Raw genomic sequence first — 17,451 nt, forward strand, 5'->3', positions numbered from 1 at the left:
ATTAAAAAAAAGTTTTTAAGTGGCCAAGGTTGACCAGAACATATTTCTAAGCGTATTATCAATTTTATAAAAAAATATATACATACTTTAAATTACTTGTGCATTTTCATTTTAGAGATGTTAAAGAATCAAAAGCTACTCTAATACAAAAGATGCAGGAATGACCCAACAACATTACACATAAAGAATATCTGTGATAAGTACAGATACCCTTGAAATCAAGTCCTAGAGACTTGTGTGGGGGCATGTGTTCCATAGATCCATTATGTGAGAGAATTCAGTTCCCTTTCCTAACTTCACCTCATCACAACATGACCTCTAATGCCAAGAGCAATTTCGCCTCAGAGGCTGCAGAATTAACATCACAGCGAGTAAAGAGATCATGAAATGTAATGATCAATGAAATAAATTGAATCCTGTAGCGCTAAACTTCATAAACATGGAAATCAACCCCAAAATCAAGTGTGACTCAGACTATGAAATGACCACAGCAGAGCCCGGTCCGGCATTAGTATGCTTCCAGCAGATTGTGGTTGCACTGTCATCACGACATTCCAGCTATTTTAGACCACACAAAGAAGTGATAGAGCTTTATAATGTCCTTATTCAATTATTCAACCTAAAGGCTGTTTAGACTACGGACAACATTCCAAAATCTAGACATATATTTGATGTTTACATCCAGCGAAAGGAGGCATAAGTGATGTCTGCGCAATCACAGGCGCTGCTATCATCTCTGGCACTCATCAAAATAGCTGGACTTTTTGTAAAAAGCCTTCATTCGAGAAAGCCGCTGACTATGTACGGAGACAATATTTCTGTTATCAACAACGAACAATATGGAAGTAATCATGGCAGAGAAATATGCAAGCTACAACAGGCCGTATGGGACATTACTCTAAAATTAATTGTGCTTGAATACAACAAAAGGCTGATGAAAAAAATACTTTCCTGTTAGGATAGCAAAAATGCATTCAGGGCTGGGCTAAACAATACCATAGGGGTAGTTTTGAGGAGCTTGTGTGTTTCTGTGTGTGTGAGAGAGTGGCCTATAGAGAGGGCACAGTGTTTGGCCCATTACGGCTGGTCAACTAATAAGTGCAAACAGTAGGGAACAGTCACATGGTCACCTCATAGCCATTAAAAACACTACTGCAGTGATTTATACAACCAATTTATATAAAAACACATCATCTATCAATGCTCTAATCACGAAGAAACACACACTCACCCACCATGAATCCTGAATGATTGGAGAAAACTCCCTACAAGTAGCATCAATTTTGATTTTCAGTACCTGTAATATTTTTATTCTATACTCATCCTGAGAGTTTTGAGAGTTTGAGGTCAGTCACAAACCGCAGCCCCCAGTCCCTCGCTTTTAACAACAGAGACACGACAGCGGCGTAGGCTGCAAGGCTCAAGGGGGTGAACTTTGTGTCTGCAAACGCACACACACAAACACCTGGGCAGTGTTGATCCAAAGAGGGAGGTAGAGAGGTCACAGAGTGAAGCCCACTCCCTCGCCACCTCCCACAGCGTGCTTTGATTCTTCAAAGTCAGAGGAAAAGTCTGTATCGATGATCATTTTCCGAATGCTGCAAGTTTGGACCGTGAGAAAGAGACGCTGGCAGGCTTTTTAAGGAAACCCTGTGCGTCGCAAGCGATCACATCCATTCAGCTATATAATGAGGTATCCCACTGATTAAGTTTTGTTTTTCCTCCAGCACAGTATAAATGATTTGTGCTTACAGATGAGACAGATGAGTTGTCACCGTGTTTGGAATGCACAATTACGATGAGTGATCAGGTTTTGGACTTTTCTGACACCTTTTTTTTTTTTTTACGCACTAAACCAAACTCTAAAAAATATTGGGTTATTTATTTTTTTGTAGCCTTTTGGGCCATCTTCTTTGGTTATTTTTCAGTGTTTGGGTAGTTTTTGTGTTACCCAGCTCCTGGGCTCAGACATAACCAAGGGGTTGAGTTATTTATCGTAGGCTTTTTGCGACTTTTACACGATAGAGCAGTTCTCTATCATGAGAACTGGGCCAAGGTAATACATTTTTTTTACTCGGGCCAAGTAATAAAAAAATAACATTCCAATCAATTGCGTGTGGATAAGAGATAAATCATTGTGTTTGTTTGATAAAAAATGTTTTGCGAGCCCTGTGGGACGAATCATTTCAGTTGCCGTTTTTCCACAAGCTTTCAAATCAATCCCTCACGCGTGCTCATGGGGAAGCTGAAGCTCATTAAATATGCAAATCTTATCAAATCCTAGTCATGGGTGTTTACTTCCAAGACTGCAGTGCGACACGCCCATAAAATCTGAGCGTTCCATGAGAGAGCCTCAAACCCAGAAATAGCCTATTACTTATTCATTATGATGTTTTTGAATGTAAAAACCACGCACATGTCAAAAGTTCAGTAGACAACATAAAACCTCAGACAACAGTATAAAAACAAAACAAAAAAACTGTTCATGACACCTTTAAAGTCTCAATGAAGCAGAAGTAATGACAGATTTTGTGACGTACATCTAAGTATAATGGTTAAAGTATAATTCCGAAGGGATGGGGTTTCAGTGGACTAAATGATTGGAGAATGTAGTTTTCACGTGAATTGCTGAAAATACCATCTATACCATACATTTATAAAATAAACAGGGTGAAATTCCATTTCATGCCAACTTTATGTTCAACCACCCAACAGGTGCAGAAGGTTAAGAGGTTAAGATGCCTGCCATTCTACTAACAACTTCCTTTTCATTAACAACTGATATAACAAAATAAAAGTAATCCATTTATTATTTCATAATCAAATAGATCTATACATCACTATTAAAAACACACATGTACCACAACATCAGCAATTAATTAAAAAAACAAAAAACAAACAAATCAATTTAAACTGAAATGGCTGTGTAACCTGCACTGCAATTACCTTTCCAATTACATAAAGGGTGAACAGTGAGGTTCAGGTCACACTTTTGTGCAGACCAGTCAAGTTCTTCCACACCACTCTTTGTAAACCATTGATTTTTGGACCTTGCTTTGTACACAGGGGCACTGCTGGTCATGCTGGAACAGAAAAGGTATGCCCCATTCTACTAATAGCAAATGGCCAGAATAGCTATAAATAAATAAAGTGTTTCCACAAACTTTTGGCCATGTAGTTTATGTTCACACACACACACACACACACACACACACACACACACACACACACACACACACACACACACACACACACACACACACACACACACACACACACACACACACACACACACACACACACACACACACACACACACACTGGTCATATAATTAGAATATCATCAAAAAGTTGATTTATTTAACTAATTCCATTCAAAAGGTGAAACTTGTCTATTATATGCATTCATTACACACAGACTGATTTATTTCAAATTTGTATTTCTTTTAATTTCAATGATTATAACTGAAAACTAAGGAAAATCCTAGTCTTCCATATTTTAGTACCATATGAAAATATGAACATATGCAGTCTATGCACACTTTACTGTCCATGTCCAGAAAGCTAATAAAATCATCATCAAAGTAGTCCATATGTGACATCAGCTAGTTAATTAGAATCTCTTAAAGCATCGAAAATACATTTTGGTCCAAAAATAACAAAAACGACGACTTTATTCAGCATTGTGTTCTCTTCCGTGTTCCTCAAATAAAGAGTCAAACAGTCATGAATCAGTGAATCGATCAATGATTCGGATCGCCAGTGTCACGTGATTTCAGCGGTTTGACAGTTTGACATGCGATCCAAACTGCTGAAATCACGTGACACCGGCGATCCGAATCATTGATCGATTCACTGATTCTTGACCGTTTGACTCTTTATTTGAGGAACACGGAAGAGAACACAATGCTGAATAAAGTCGTCGTTTTTGTTATTTTTGGACCAAAATGTATTTTTGATACTTCAAAAGATTCTAATTAACTAACTGATGTCACATATGGACAACTTTGATGATGATTTTATTAGCTTTCTGGACATGGACAGTAAAGTGGGCATAGAATGCATATGCTCTCAGACTAATATAAAATATCTTAAACTGTGTTCCGAAGATGAACGGAGGTCTTACGGGTGAGGAACGACATTAGGGTGAGGCATTAATGACATAAATTTCCTTTTTGGGTAAACTAACCCTTTAAGACCAATACAAAGAAAGGATTTTTTTTGGGTAAACTAACCCTTTTAGACCAATACAAAGAAAGGATTTTTAGAAATCTTGGCAAACTGAGAAGTATGAACATGAAAAGTATGAGCATGTACAGCACTCAATACTTAGCTGGGGCTCCTTTTGCCTGAATTACTGCAGCAATACGGCGTGACATGGAGTCGATCAGTCTGTGGCATTGCTCAGGTTTTATGAGAGCCCAGGTTGCTCTGATAGTGGCATTGAGCATTCTTCTGTATTGTTGGGTCTGGCATATCCCATCTTCCTATTCACAGTACCCCATAGATTAACTATGGGGTTAAGGTCAGGCGAGTTTGCTGGCCAATTAAGAACAGAGATACCATGGTCCTTAAACCAGGTACTGAATGCTTTGGTACTGTGTGCAGGTGCCAAGTCCTGTTGGAAAATGAAATCTGCATCTCCATAAAGTTGGTCAGTAGCAGGAAGCATGAAGGGCTCTAAAACTTCCTGGCATCCGGCTGCATTGACCTTCGACCTCAGAAAACCAACAGTGGACCAACACCAGCAGATGACATGGCACCCCAAACCATCACTGACTGTGGAAACTTTACACTGGACCTCAAGCAAAGTGGATTGTGTGCCACTCCTGTCTTCCTCCAGACTCTGGGACCTTGATTACCACCAGAGAACATAACTTTGGACCACTCAGCAGTCCTTTTTGTCTTTAGCCCAGGCAAAACGCTGTCTGATGTTCAAGATTGGCTTGATGACATAAGGAATGTCTTCACTATATCTTCACTATATCTGTGCGTAGTGATTCTTGAAGCACTGACTCCAGCTGCAGTCCATTCTTTGTGAATCTCCCCCACATTTTTGAATGGGGTTTGTAATAATAATAATAATAATATATTTTATTTGTAAAGCCCTTTTCATAGTTAAAAACAATCCCAAAGTGCTACACATAAAAAAAAAATGAATTAGCAAAAAGTAAAAAATGCTTGTTTAAAAAGAAAGGTTTTTAGTTCTTTCTTAAAAGAGTCTATGGCTTGAGGAGCCCTTAGGTTTTCTGGAAGGGAATTCCAAAGACGCGGTGCGGCTGAGCAGAAGGCTCGATCCCCCATAGTGCGGAGCTTAGTTGTGGATGGTTGAAGAAGGGCTTTATTTCCAGAACGGAGGTTGTGTGAAGAGTTTTGTGTTGCGACGAGTAGTTCCTTTAAGTAGGGGGGTGCGTTTCCGTGGATGCATTGATGGGTAAGTAAGATGATTTTATAATTAATCCTGTATGAAACAGGGAGCCAGTGGAGCGAGTGAAGGATGGGTGTGATATGGTCATATTTTCTTATCCTCATTAGGATCCTGGCAGCACTGTTCTGAATGTATTGTAATTTTTGTAGACTTTTGCCAGGAATCCCAAAAAAGAGAGCGTTGCTGTAGTCCAGCCTGGATGAAATAAAAGCATGGACAAGTTTTTCAGCATCTGACAGACCAAGTGTGGGACGGAGTTTAGCAATGTTCCTGAGATGATAGAAGGAGATCTTACACTGATGTTGTATGTGGGCTTCAAATGTGAGTTGAGCATCAAATCTTACTCCCAGGTTAGTGACTGTCGATGAAATTGGAATGTTTTGACCAGAGAAGGTGATGTGCGTTATAGGTGATGACTGGACCTGGTGTGGTGTACCCACTAAAATAGCTTCTGTTTTGGAGCTATTTAGCTGTAGGAAGTTTGCCTTCATCCATGCCTCAATATCCTCAAGACAGGAGCTCAGAGATGACAGAGTGGCTGTAGATGAAGTGAGGTTGGTTTTTATATATAGCTGAGTGTCATCGGCATAGCAATGAAATGATATTCCATGCCTGTTGATTATGTGGCCAAGGGGAAGAGTATAAATGGTGAACAAAATCGGGCCGAGGACCGACCCTTGCGGGACACCACAAGTTACTGTATGCGTCTGAGACTTTACACCTCCCAAGGAAACATACTCTGTTCTTCCAGACAGGTATGACTGGAACCAGCTCAAAGCAGTGTCAGAGAGTCCGATAGAATGATGGAGACGCTGAAGGAGGATATTGTGATCAACCGTGTCAAAAGCAGCAGATAAATCCAGTAAAATGAGCAGCGATGGTGTGCCGGTATCAGCTGCCATCAACAGGTCATTTGTGAGCCTGATCAGGGCTGTTTCAGAACTATGAGCGGAACGGAAACCAGACTGAAATTTTTCAAAAAGGGAGTTTGAATTTAGATGATCCTGAAGATGGGCAGCAACAACTTTTTCTAGAACTTTGGACAAGAATGGAAGGTTGGAAATAGGCCTGTAGTTTGCAAGAACTTCAGGGTCTGAAGTGGGGGTTTGTCTCACAGTCCTCTCCAGGGTGCAGTTATCCCTATTGATTTTACAATTTTTTTCTACCACATCCTTTTCTTCCCATCACCTCTCTATTAATGTGCTTGGACAGACAGCTCTGTCAACAGTCAGCCTCTTTTGCAATGACCTTTTGTGTCTTGCCCTCCTTGTGCAAGGTGTCAATAGTCATCTTTTGGACAACTGTAAAGTCAGCATTCTTCCCCATGATTGTGAAGCCTACAGAACTAGACTGAGAGACCATTTAAAGGCCTTTGCGGGTGTTTTGAGTTAATTAGCTGATGAGAGTATGGCACCAGGTGTCTTCAATATTGAACCTTTTCACAATATTCTAATTTTCTGAGATACTGAATTTGGGATTTTCCTTAGTTGTCAGTTATAATCATCAAAATGAAAGGAAATAAACATTTGAAATATATCAGTCTGTGTGTAACGAATGAATATAATATACAACTTTTGAATGGAATTAGTAAAATAAATCAACTTTATGATGATATTCTAATTATATGACAAGCACCTGAATATATATAAACACACATACTTAAGGACTGTTGAATGCTTTGAATCTGATGAACATTCTAAGGTGTACAATTATTTTCAGGGAAACACACAGCTAAAATAGTTCCAGGCAGGTCTTAACTGCATTACAGTTCCATGTCACTTTACTAAAGGATTTCAGATATTTCAAAAGGTCCCTACAGTTGACAACTGGGCAAAAGAGCCTATACCCACAATAACACTGAACAAGCAAATACATATAGTAAACAATAGGATAAAAACAACCAATTTCTTTGCCACAAAGTTAAATTTTATTATGAATGGAAAGCTCATACTCTTCTTTCTCCCGCTCTCTCTGGTCTCCCACTCAAACGCTCACACATACAGGAGTGTGGACACACATGTTTTTCACTTTTCACACCATTCTTTGTAAACCTTAGAAAAGGTTGTGTGAAAATCCCAGTAACTGAGCAGATTGTGAAATACTCAGACCGGCCCGTCTGGCACCAACAACCATACCACGCTCAAAATTGCTTAAATCACTTTTCTTTCCCATTCTGACATTCAATTTAGAGTTCAGGAGATTGTCTTGACCAGGACCACACCTCTAAATGGATTGAAGCAACTGCCATGTGATTGGTTGATTAGATCATTGCATTAATGAGAAATTGTACAGGTGTTCCTAAAAATCTTTTAGGTGAATGTATATAGTATATCCATACTGTATTACACACATAGACAGCTTCACACATATACATTATACAAAGCCAATAAAGCTCTTATAAGTGTGAGCTGAGAGCACTTCCTGGTGCGGAGTGTCTGTATTTGGAGCTTTTGAGAGCACAGCAGATGCAGTGCAGAGAGATTAAAGGAGGCAAAGAGAGGAGAGAGGGATGAGAGAATAGGGAATGAGAGAATGATTTATTTAACTGCTTTGTAGATGACAGAGGAGAGTCGGCGAGACTGTGTCCTTCTTTCCTGCCAACTTTCACTTCTTGCCTTTCTTGAACATTGAATAGGTCTTCCATTTCTTTGTAGTATTTATTCCTTCTATGTAAATTTTTATCTCTGCCTTTTCCCCCCACTCTAATCACAACCATCCATCTGTCGCATTTAATTCAATTCAGTTCAATTCAAAGTTCAGGTACGTTCAATTTGCGCTCTCTCTCCCTTTGACGCCATATCATGTCAACTCGTGCGGATTTGGAATGGCACCATCTGTTTGAGGGTCTCTGCTGATAAATGAGGTGTCACAAGCAGGTGAGCCCTTAGGTTCCCCGGCGACCCCTTCCCTTCCCTTCCTCTTTTCTCAAAACCCACGCACATTTCTTTTACATCATCACAAGCTGCACTAATGCAGAAAAATTGGCTCCTAAACACTTCCCAAGACAACTGCCATTAGAAGCCATTAGTTGAGAGTGCACTGCATAACTACCATCACAATCTGGCTCAACCAAACAGTCAATGCATAGGGCTATATCCCAGTATGTACATTCCCACCTAAAATTAATTGTTTGAATAGCATTGTAGAAGGTAAAAGCAAGTCAAGTGTTAAAAATAATGACCGGTTTTTATTGTTTGTACATGAATGCCAATCAGACAGGATCTGTCACTCATAAACCGCCTATTTTCACTTCAAATGAAATAATGTTTTGCTCCGTTGCCAGAAAGTCCTGCTGTTGTGTTGCCATGGCAGTCAAGCTGCCACAGAACCTGACAATAATATTCTGCAATGCAAATGTAACTGTGTCCCACTCTACACCCTTGACTGCGCAATGTGGGGAAAAAAATCCTATCATGATATATTGTGTAACTTCACAGAGAATTTCATTAGCACAGCAACCAGTTATCTCACAATTTTAAAAAAATAAATAATTATTTTTTCCACATTTAATCTATACAAAACTTAGTATTAATTAGTAATTTACCCATTTAATTTTTTTTTAAAAATATATTTCTGTAAATATTGAAATTACAATACATTCTTCAGTGGAATTAATTATACAGGAAAGAACCCAGAATCTGTTTAAAAAAAACGGATTTGGAAAATAATTGACTGCAAAAGTAAAGCAAGCAAAATATAGTTTAAATGAGATTAAAGCTTCTAAAGTGAATGTAAAGTGTAAAGTCGAGCAACCTACAACATGGGTTTTCAAACATTTTTATGTCAACTACACACAGATGTGATGGATCATTGTTTTGAAAAATTAAGGTGGCTTCATATATTCATGTTTAAAGACCCATAGTACTCTGTGAGAAAAAGTGCATCTTACACTGTGCCTACACCTGAAGCAAGTGGCACAACACAACAAAAGCAAAAAGAACCCATTACAATCAGTGATGGATCTACACTAGATGCGACGTGGTGTGATAAACCAAATTCCAAAATGACGGACTGTTCTATTTCTGATGTACTCCAAGCACATGCTCTGCTTCTGACACAAAGAACAAATGGATTTGCAAATTTTGCTTTGTTGCGTCCGGCCTCAAGCTACAAAAGTTGTTGTTTTGTCAAGAAATTAATATTTTTATTATAGAAAGATGCATTGTATATTTTAAAAGTGACAGTAAAGACATTTAAAATAGTCAGAAAACATTTAAATAAATGCTGTTGTTTTGTTCTTTCCAAAAAACATGTATTATTATTAATAATAATATGCGTTGCTAATGACTTTTGGACAACTTTAACAACGATTTTCTCAATATTTAGACTTTTTTCGACCCTCAGATTCCAGATTTTCAAATAGTTGTATCTTTTCCTATCCTAACAAACCATACATCACACACATACACACACACATTATTTTCTATCCCTCTTACACTGCCCCTGCCCATAAACCTACCCATCAGAGGAAACATTCTGCATTTTTACTTTCTAAAAAAACCTCATCCTGTATGATTTATAAGCATTTTGAAAATTGGGGACATGGCCAATGTCCTAATATTTCACCCTCACGTTGTAATCATGTCAGTTCAGTGAACTCATTGTCATGTTCAAGAAACCAATATGAAATGATTCGACCTTTGTGACATGGTGCATTATCCTGTTGGAAGTAGCCATCAGAGGATGGGTGGTCATAAAGGGATGGACATGGTCAGAAATCATGCCCAGGTAGGCTGTAGCATTTAAACGATGCCCAATTGGCACTAAAGGACCTAAAGTGTGCCAAGAAAACATCCCCCACACCATTACACCACCACCACCAGCCTGCACACTGGTGTAACAAGGCATGATGGATTCATGTTCTCATTCTGTTTACACCAAATTCTGACATCAACCATCTGTCTCAACAGAAATCGAGACTCATCAGACCAGGCAACATTTTTCCAGTCTTCAACTGTCCAATTTTGGTGAGCTTGTGCAAATTGTAGCCTCTTTGTCCTATTTGTAGAGGAGATGAGTGGTACCCGGTGGGGTCTTCTGCTGTTGTAGCCCATCCGCCTCAAGGTTGTGCGTGTTGTGGCTTCACAAATGCGTTGCTGCATACCTCGGCTGTAACGAGTGGTTATTTCAGTCAAAGTTGCTCTTCTATCAGCTTGAATCATTCGGCCCATTCTCCTCTGACCTCTAGCATCAACAAGGCATTTTCGCTCACAGGACTGCCGCATACTGGTTGTTTTCCCCTTTTCACACCATTCTTTGTAAACCCTAGAAAGGTGTGTGTGTGTGCTCATTCCATGTTTCATCATATTTAATATAAGCTTTGAGCCAAACTTGTATGCATGTTTCTGGCCATAATGACAAGCTAGACACTGATAAAGATGTAGCCATCATGCAGACTGCAGCTGCTGATATACTGTATCAAAAACCTAAATGTATTACACAACATCCATCCTTACCCCAGGCTAATCAATATGAAATGGAGAAATCTGTAGATGCATTCTGGAGAAACTCCCCAAACTCAGCATTCTCTTTGGTCCTCCAGTCCACCATTAATTCTCATGCTTTGAAAAAATTATCAAATAGAATGAAACTCTGTTGCCAAAGCAGCAGAAGTAAATTTGAGACAGGAATCTTAAATAGACCGTGTGAAATGAGTGCTTCACTGTAAGAGCATAATTCAGACTTGTGTAAAAGCATTTATGTGGCAGATGACCTTGCAGCGACTTTTAGCACCTGAAGCTTTCTGAATGATCCAAGGTTATATCTCACATTTGCAGACTGACAAACGTGACGGCTACATTGTCTTTAGGCAATGGCAGACTGACCTCAGCAGGAGTGAAATGACAGGCCCTTCCAATTCACCTCCCTCCCTTTCTTTCTTATTCTTTCATTTCATTTTTATCCCTTCATCCTGGCAATAAGCTCCACCTTTCAGTTTTCATTTCTGACCCAAATAGCAGGCTCCTAGTGGGTGCTGCTCCAGTAATGCGGGCCAGCCTCTTTGATGCTGCTCCAGAGCGTCAGCGCAAAGCTCGTCACTTCAACTCTCAAGCTCTTCAGTTGCCCAAAAGCAGCTCTGTTTTTCATAACCATATCATCCCTATTGCTTAGTATTATCCTATATACTCCATTCATTCAGAACGCACATAATACTCGGCTTTATATCACTCTCAAACCTTCATATTGACTTCACCAGGAGGCATTTCAGTCGGTGACCGAAAGCCCTGATTGTGATTAACGATCTATGACTATTTGTCTCTGTTAGCTAGGAGGATCCTGAAATGGGATGACAGAACCCGGGACAGAAGAGGTTCCCACCACATGAGAAAGAAAAGGAGAAGAGAAATGTACCTTGAATGGCAAAAAAAAAAAAAAAAAAAAATGATGCACCATTTATGTACGAGTGAAAAAAGAGGTCAGATTTAATTTAAAAATTGGCTCCCATTCCTCATTTCTACAGATGAAAGCTCATAAATGAAAAAGCCTGGCCTAACGCCCGGTATGGAAATATAAAAGTTATGAATAATGCTTCTGTCTCAATCACCAGGTCTGTTTTAATAAGGCGGATTAGTACAGAACAGCACCTGCTCAGAAGAATGTGAGGCCCTCAGGCAGACATACCCAGGAGAGGGTCTTGAGCTTCAGAGGTGGGTTCCTTTCCTCTGTCACCAAGCAAGGAACCTTGTTCCTGCAAGTGGAGTTCACTGTGGAAAATCAGTCTAGGTCATTAGTGGTGGTCATGCCTACGTCTCCTTCGCTGTGGCTAGTGCCGCAGAAAGAAAGCTGGTGATTTACAGACTGTTCGTAATCAAGAAATGACTCCTTTGTTAATGAAAATGCCCATAGATCCATACAGAGCCTTCTGAAACCATCATTCACTGGTAAATATGGGCCGTAAGTGAGCCACAACCAAGTCAACAAGCCGGAAAAATTTACGAATTGAGTCAAAACACGCGCCTTGAATGAGAAAATCTGCATATCTGGCATCATGTATATATTGACAAGAGCAGTACATGTTGGAACAGAGACCGATGTTGGACAAATAGACATTTGCATGTCAGCAATGTACTTCAAAAAAAAATCTCTAAGGTCAAGAAGTTTGCAGTCCTGCCGTTATTAACATAAAAGAGGTTTAGTTTGTTGTCCCTACTGCCTTCAAGTTCCTCTAAACACATAAATATCAAACATGTCAATATCTCCTTCTCTCTCAATCTCTAGTCCCTCCTACAGCCTGCTTTTTCATTATTTAATTGATTTGAGAGTGAATGTCAATGGCTTCCTATTTTGTCCCGCAATGTTTCAGCCATAGAGGTAAGGCCTGTTCACCAATTCATCGTGAGTATCCAGTGACAGTCTGTTTGTTTTCACATGCAGATTGATTTCACCCTGTGCACTACTCATCATTCTAATTGTGATGAAGACTGTTTCACCAAGTACAGGGCAAGAAGACAGGCTTTGTCTAATCAGTCAATCCATCCATCCTTCCATCAATCCATCCATCAACTTATCAATCCAGCAATTTATTCATGTATCTATCCATCCACCCGTCCATTCATTTGTCCATCTGTCATTTAACACCCTGAATAGCTTTGTATTGAATAAGGTTGCAACAACTAATCAATAAAACTGATAAAAAATAATGAAAATAGTAAACAATGAATTTAGATTATTTAAAAAAAAAATTAAAGTAGTTCTATGGACAAAAAATACAAGAATGGCAGAGATTACAACATATTTTACACCACCTTTTACTGTTATATCCATGAAATCAGTTTATAACAGCAAATAAGTCATCGCTGTGGTGACACACTTTAAACACTCCACGGAGCATGTGCAAGCTTGTCACTCAAACAGAGAAAAAAAATTGCAATCCAATCATTTTGGACAAAATTACACATTAATAATTTAAATAAAACCATAATGAATTTAAATCCTATATGTAAAGCAAATATGTTAAGAGTCTGTATACTGTATGCAAAACACTGAGTAGAAAAATGTATAAAATAAAACAACTATTTGAAAAAAATGAGTTTATATAACATTAAATAATAAAATATATTTCTAAATAGAAATCTTTTGTACAAAAAAAAAAAAAATATATATATATATATAGGCTATACACCACCTGTATTCAACATGAAGTGAATAGCACTGATTATCTCTTCATCAAGTGAACATTTTATCTTCAAATTGATGTGTTAGAAGCAGGAAAAATGTGCAAGGATTTCAGCAAGTTTGACAAGGCCCAAACTGTGATGACCAAATCCTGACTGGACGAGAAGAGGAGCTGCATGGGGATGGAGGAGGATAAATGAGCTATGGAGAAATGTGACAGCTGATGATAGTACTAAGGAGCCATATGTGTGTGTGTGTGTGTGTGTGTGTGTGTGTGTGTGTGTGTGTGTGTGTGTGTGTGTGTGTGTGTGTGTGTGTGTGTGTGTGTGTGTGTGTGTGTGTGTGTGTGTGTGTGTGTTTGTGTTTGTGTGTGTGTGTGCGCTGTGATATACGTTGTATTCCTATAGGTAGACGTGATCAGCTGACAGCCAGCTGATGTGAGTTTGACTAAAGTGACTTGCCAAAACTGACGCTATACGCTTAATGTGTGGAGTAACAGCTCAAATGAGCTCAAGAAGTTAATGCTGGTTCTGACAGAAATGTGTCAGAACACACAGTACATCACAGTTTGTTGTGTATGGGTCTGCATAGTGGCAGGCCAGTGAGGGTGCCCATGCTGACCCCTGTCCAGCACCGAAAGTGCCAACAGTGGGCACGTAAACATCAGAGCTGGACCATGGAACAATGGAAAAAGGTAGCCTGGTCTGATTAATCACATTTTCTTTTACATCACATGGATGAACAGGTGTATGTACATTGCTTACCTGGGGAACACATGGCACCAGGATGCACTATGGGAAGAAGGCAAGCCAGCAGAGGCAGTGTGATGCTTTGGGGCTTTGGGCAATGTTCTGCTGGGAAATCTTGGGTCCTGTCATCCATGTCGATGTTAATTTGACATGTACCACCTACCTAGGCATTGTTGCAGACCATGGCCACCTTGGAAACGGTATTCCCTGTTGGCTGTGGCCTTTTTCAGCAGGATAATGTGCCCTAGCTGCCACAAAGCAAAAATGGTTCAGGAATGGTTTAAGAAGCACAACAATGAGTTTGAGATGTTGACTTGGACTCAATTTCCCCAGATCTCAATTGAGCATCTGTGGGATGTGCTGAACAAACAGGTCCGATTCATGGAGGCCCCATCTCACAAATTGCAGGGATTAAAGGATCTGCTGCTAACATCTTGGTGCCGGATACACCTTCAGGTGTCTAGTGGAGTCCATGCCTTGACGGGTCAGGGCTGTTTTGGCAGTGAAAGGGGGACCATTGGTTCGGTGAATGTACCGTTTAAACAATTTATTGTACAGGTAAGTTAATCAACATTCTAAATTCACCAGTTTAAGTGATTTACAACATCATGCAAAACAACTCCCTTCAGTGTTTGTGAGCTGTTTTCTGTGACACAGAGGCACGTCTGAATCAAGATCACTTTCGCTTGTGTCCTCACGAACGTTTGTCAATTCTATGTGTTTTAAGGCTTGCCAATTTAAATACTAAATTTTTAGACCATTCAAGCGTAACTGTGCAAAACAACTCAATTGACCGGTATCCACTAGTCAAATATGAGGCCATCTGTTGACAGCTAAAGCTTGGCTGAAATTGGGCCATGCATGTAACAGGACAATGATTCCCAATAACACCAGCAAATCAACAATAAAAAATAAAATAATCAAGGTTTTGTAATGGCCCAGACCTCAACCTGATGTGGCAGGACCTTAAGAAAGATGTGCATAAACAAATACCTGCAAACCTCAAAGAAATGAAGAAACATTTTAAAGAAGAGTGGACAACAATTTCTCCAAAGCAATGTGAGACACAATACAGAGTCATACAGAAAACAAAAACTTCAAATTATTGCTGCTAAAGGTGATTCTACAAGCAATTGAATCATAAGGTGTACTTAGTTTGACACACATGGCAATGTCATAGGCACATGGCACACAAGACCTGGACTTTATGTTGTGTTTTTGTTCTAGTTTAATTCAGGCGGCAGTCACTTCCATTTTGTCGTTTGTTTATTTTGTCATTAAAGTTTGTTGAGCGTTCACCAGTTCCTGCCTACTTCTTCCCTGAGCTTTAAACCTCATTACAATATATCAGTGGCATGCAGTGGTGTTCTGAAATGAGGAGGCAATGTTTTTTTCTTTTATAAATCAAATGTAAATTGTCTTAGTTACACTTAATTAAATTTTCCAGGTTAAATAAACATTACTTACACTATCAGAAAAGAAACTAAATACAATTCCATTTTGTATTTTTCGAAAACAATGTAATTAATGTTTTTTTTTTAATAAATCCAAGTATAAATGTCATCATAAAGAACTGTTATATTTATTCAAAAATAATAACTATAAAAAATAATAATTTCACCAAGTTCATTGTGATTTCTAACTAAAAGAAGCCCCCCCCAGAGTAATCATGTTTTCAGACCATTTCACATTTGATTTTGATGTGACATAAAGCAGTGATATCCAAGTAGATGAGTTGTTTACTTGCTTTTTAAAGGGATAGTTCACCCAAAAATTTTATGTTTATGTTTACCCCCAGGGCTTTCAAGATATAGGTGTGTTTTTTCCTTCAGTAGAACAAAGAAGTGGTGCGATCATATATTAGGGCTGTCAAAATTGCTCAAAAATGACGTTCGAATATTCCCTCTAAAAAAACACGAATATTCAAACTATTCGAACATATGGTTGTGCATTTTGTCAATGACATGCATTATGTCAATAACAGGACAAATTAATACAAAGAGACATAACTATTTGTATAGGTAGTCTATTTAAGTTTATTAAACATATTTGACAACATATTACTGACACAAAAACAAGTAAATTAACTAATGACCAAGACCGCAGACCTCACTCTCTCTCTTGCGCCCTCACCCTTAGCTCACGGTCTCAGCGCATAACGGTTTAAATATAACACATTTTGAGTGCTGATCAAGACTGCTCTAATATATATATATATATATATATATATATATATATATATATATATATATATATATATATATATACTGTATATAAATTCCTCATTAGTGTCTGCGTGGATCGGTCGAATTATGCATCTATGTAAATATATCTATGATCGCGCCGAGATTTTGACCTTCTTCAACGAAAGTAATGGCGCTGGAGAAAACTAGATATTATTCGTCTGATATGAGGTAAAAAATTATTTTTAAAAATACGGTTCTCGCAGAAACTGATCATTTAATGTCTTAAGACATCAATGTGTGGCCATGAGCCACAGGTTTTAATATGGATTTGTATGTCTGTTTTTTACTCTCACAGAGGCTTTCATAGAAAAATACCCCATTGACATGCATTATACAAGCAATGGTTGGAGTTAAAAATCTGAAGAAACTGAAGAAATAAACACACCTACCTACATCTTGGAGGCGCTGGGGGTAAGCAGATAAATATAAAATGTTCATTTTTGGGTGAACTATCCCTTTAATTAGTCTTCCCATTACTGGCATCATTTTGTTTATTCAGACTGATTCCCAGACAAGCACGAAAACAAGAGGCAGTATTTATTGTGTAAACCAATCATAGCCAATCATATCGCGATGGAGGCATTGCATCCTCTCGCGTGACTTTCCCATTCCTTCTCATTAACCCTCCACCACACGCTTTAGTGGTCTATTAAAACTTAACGGCTCACGGGAGGCAAGATAGACACGGATTCCAGCTGTAACTTTACCTGCTGGTGTCGCTGTTGGACAGTGTTACTTTAGAAAAAACTGTAATTTATGTACCTAAGCAAATTGGCAAAACATGGCGAAATTAAAGAATTTCAATAATCATAGAAACCATCGAACAAAATAGTTCATAGTTGCTTTTTTCTCTCAGAGCTTTGGCACAAAGAGTAACCTTTTAATGCAACTGCACAGTTACACATTCTTCCTC

At 38.8% G+C, this 17,451-nt stretch overlaps 1 protein-coding gene across 5 annotated transcripts in view; it reads right to left on the reverse strand.

The window, feature by feature from the left end:
- Positions 1-17,451, reverse strand: part of megf11 (multiple EGF-like-domains 11) — a 147,894-nt gene that overhangs the window by 79,018 nt on the left and 51,425 nt on the right. The gene's annotated exons all lie outside the window — the stretch shown is intronic.

This window comes from Pseudorasbora parva, chromosome 16, assembly GCF_024679245.1.
Source record: "Pseudorasbora parva isolate DD20220531a chromosome 16, ASM2467924v1, whole genome shotgun sequence".
In the NCBI taxonomy this organism is placed as follows: Eukaryota; Metazoa; Chordata; class Actinopteri; order Cypriniformes; family Gobionidae; genus Pseudorasbora; species Pseudorasbora parva.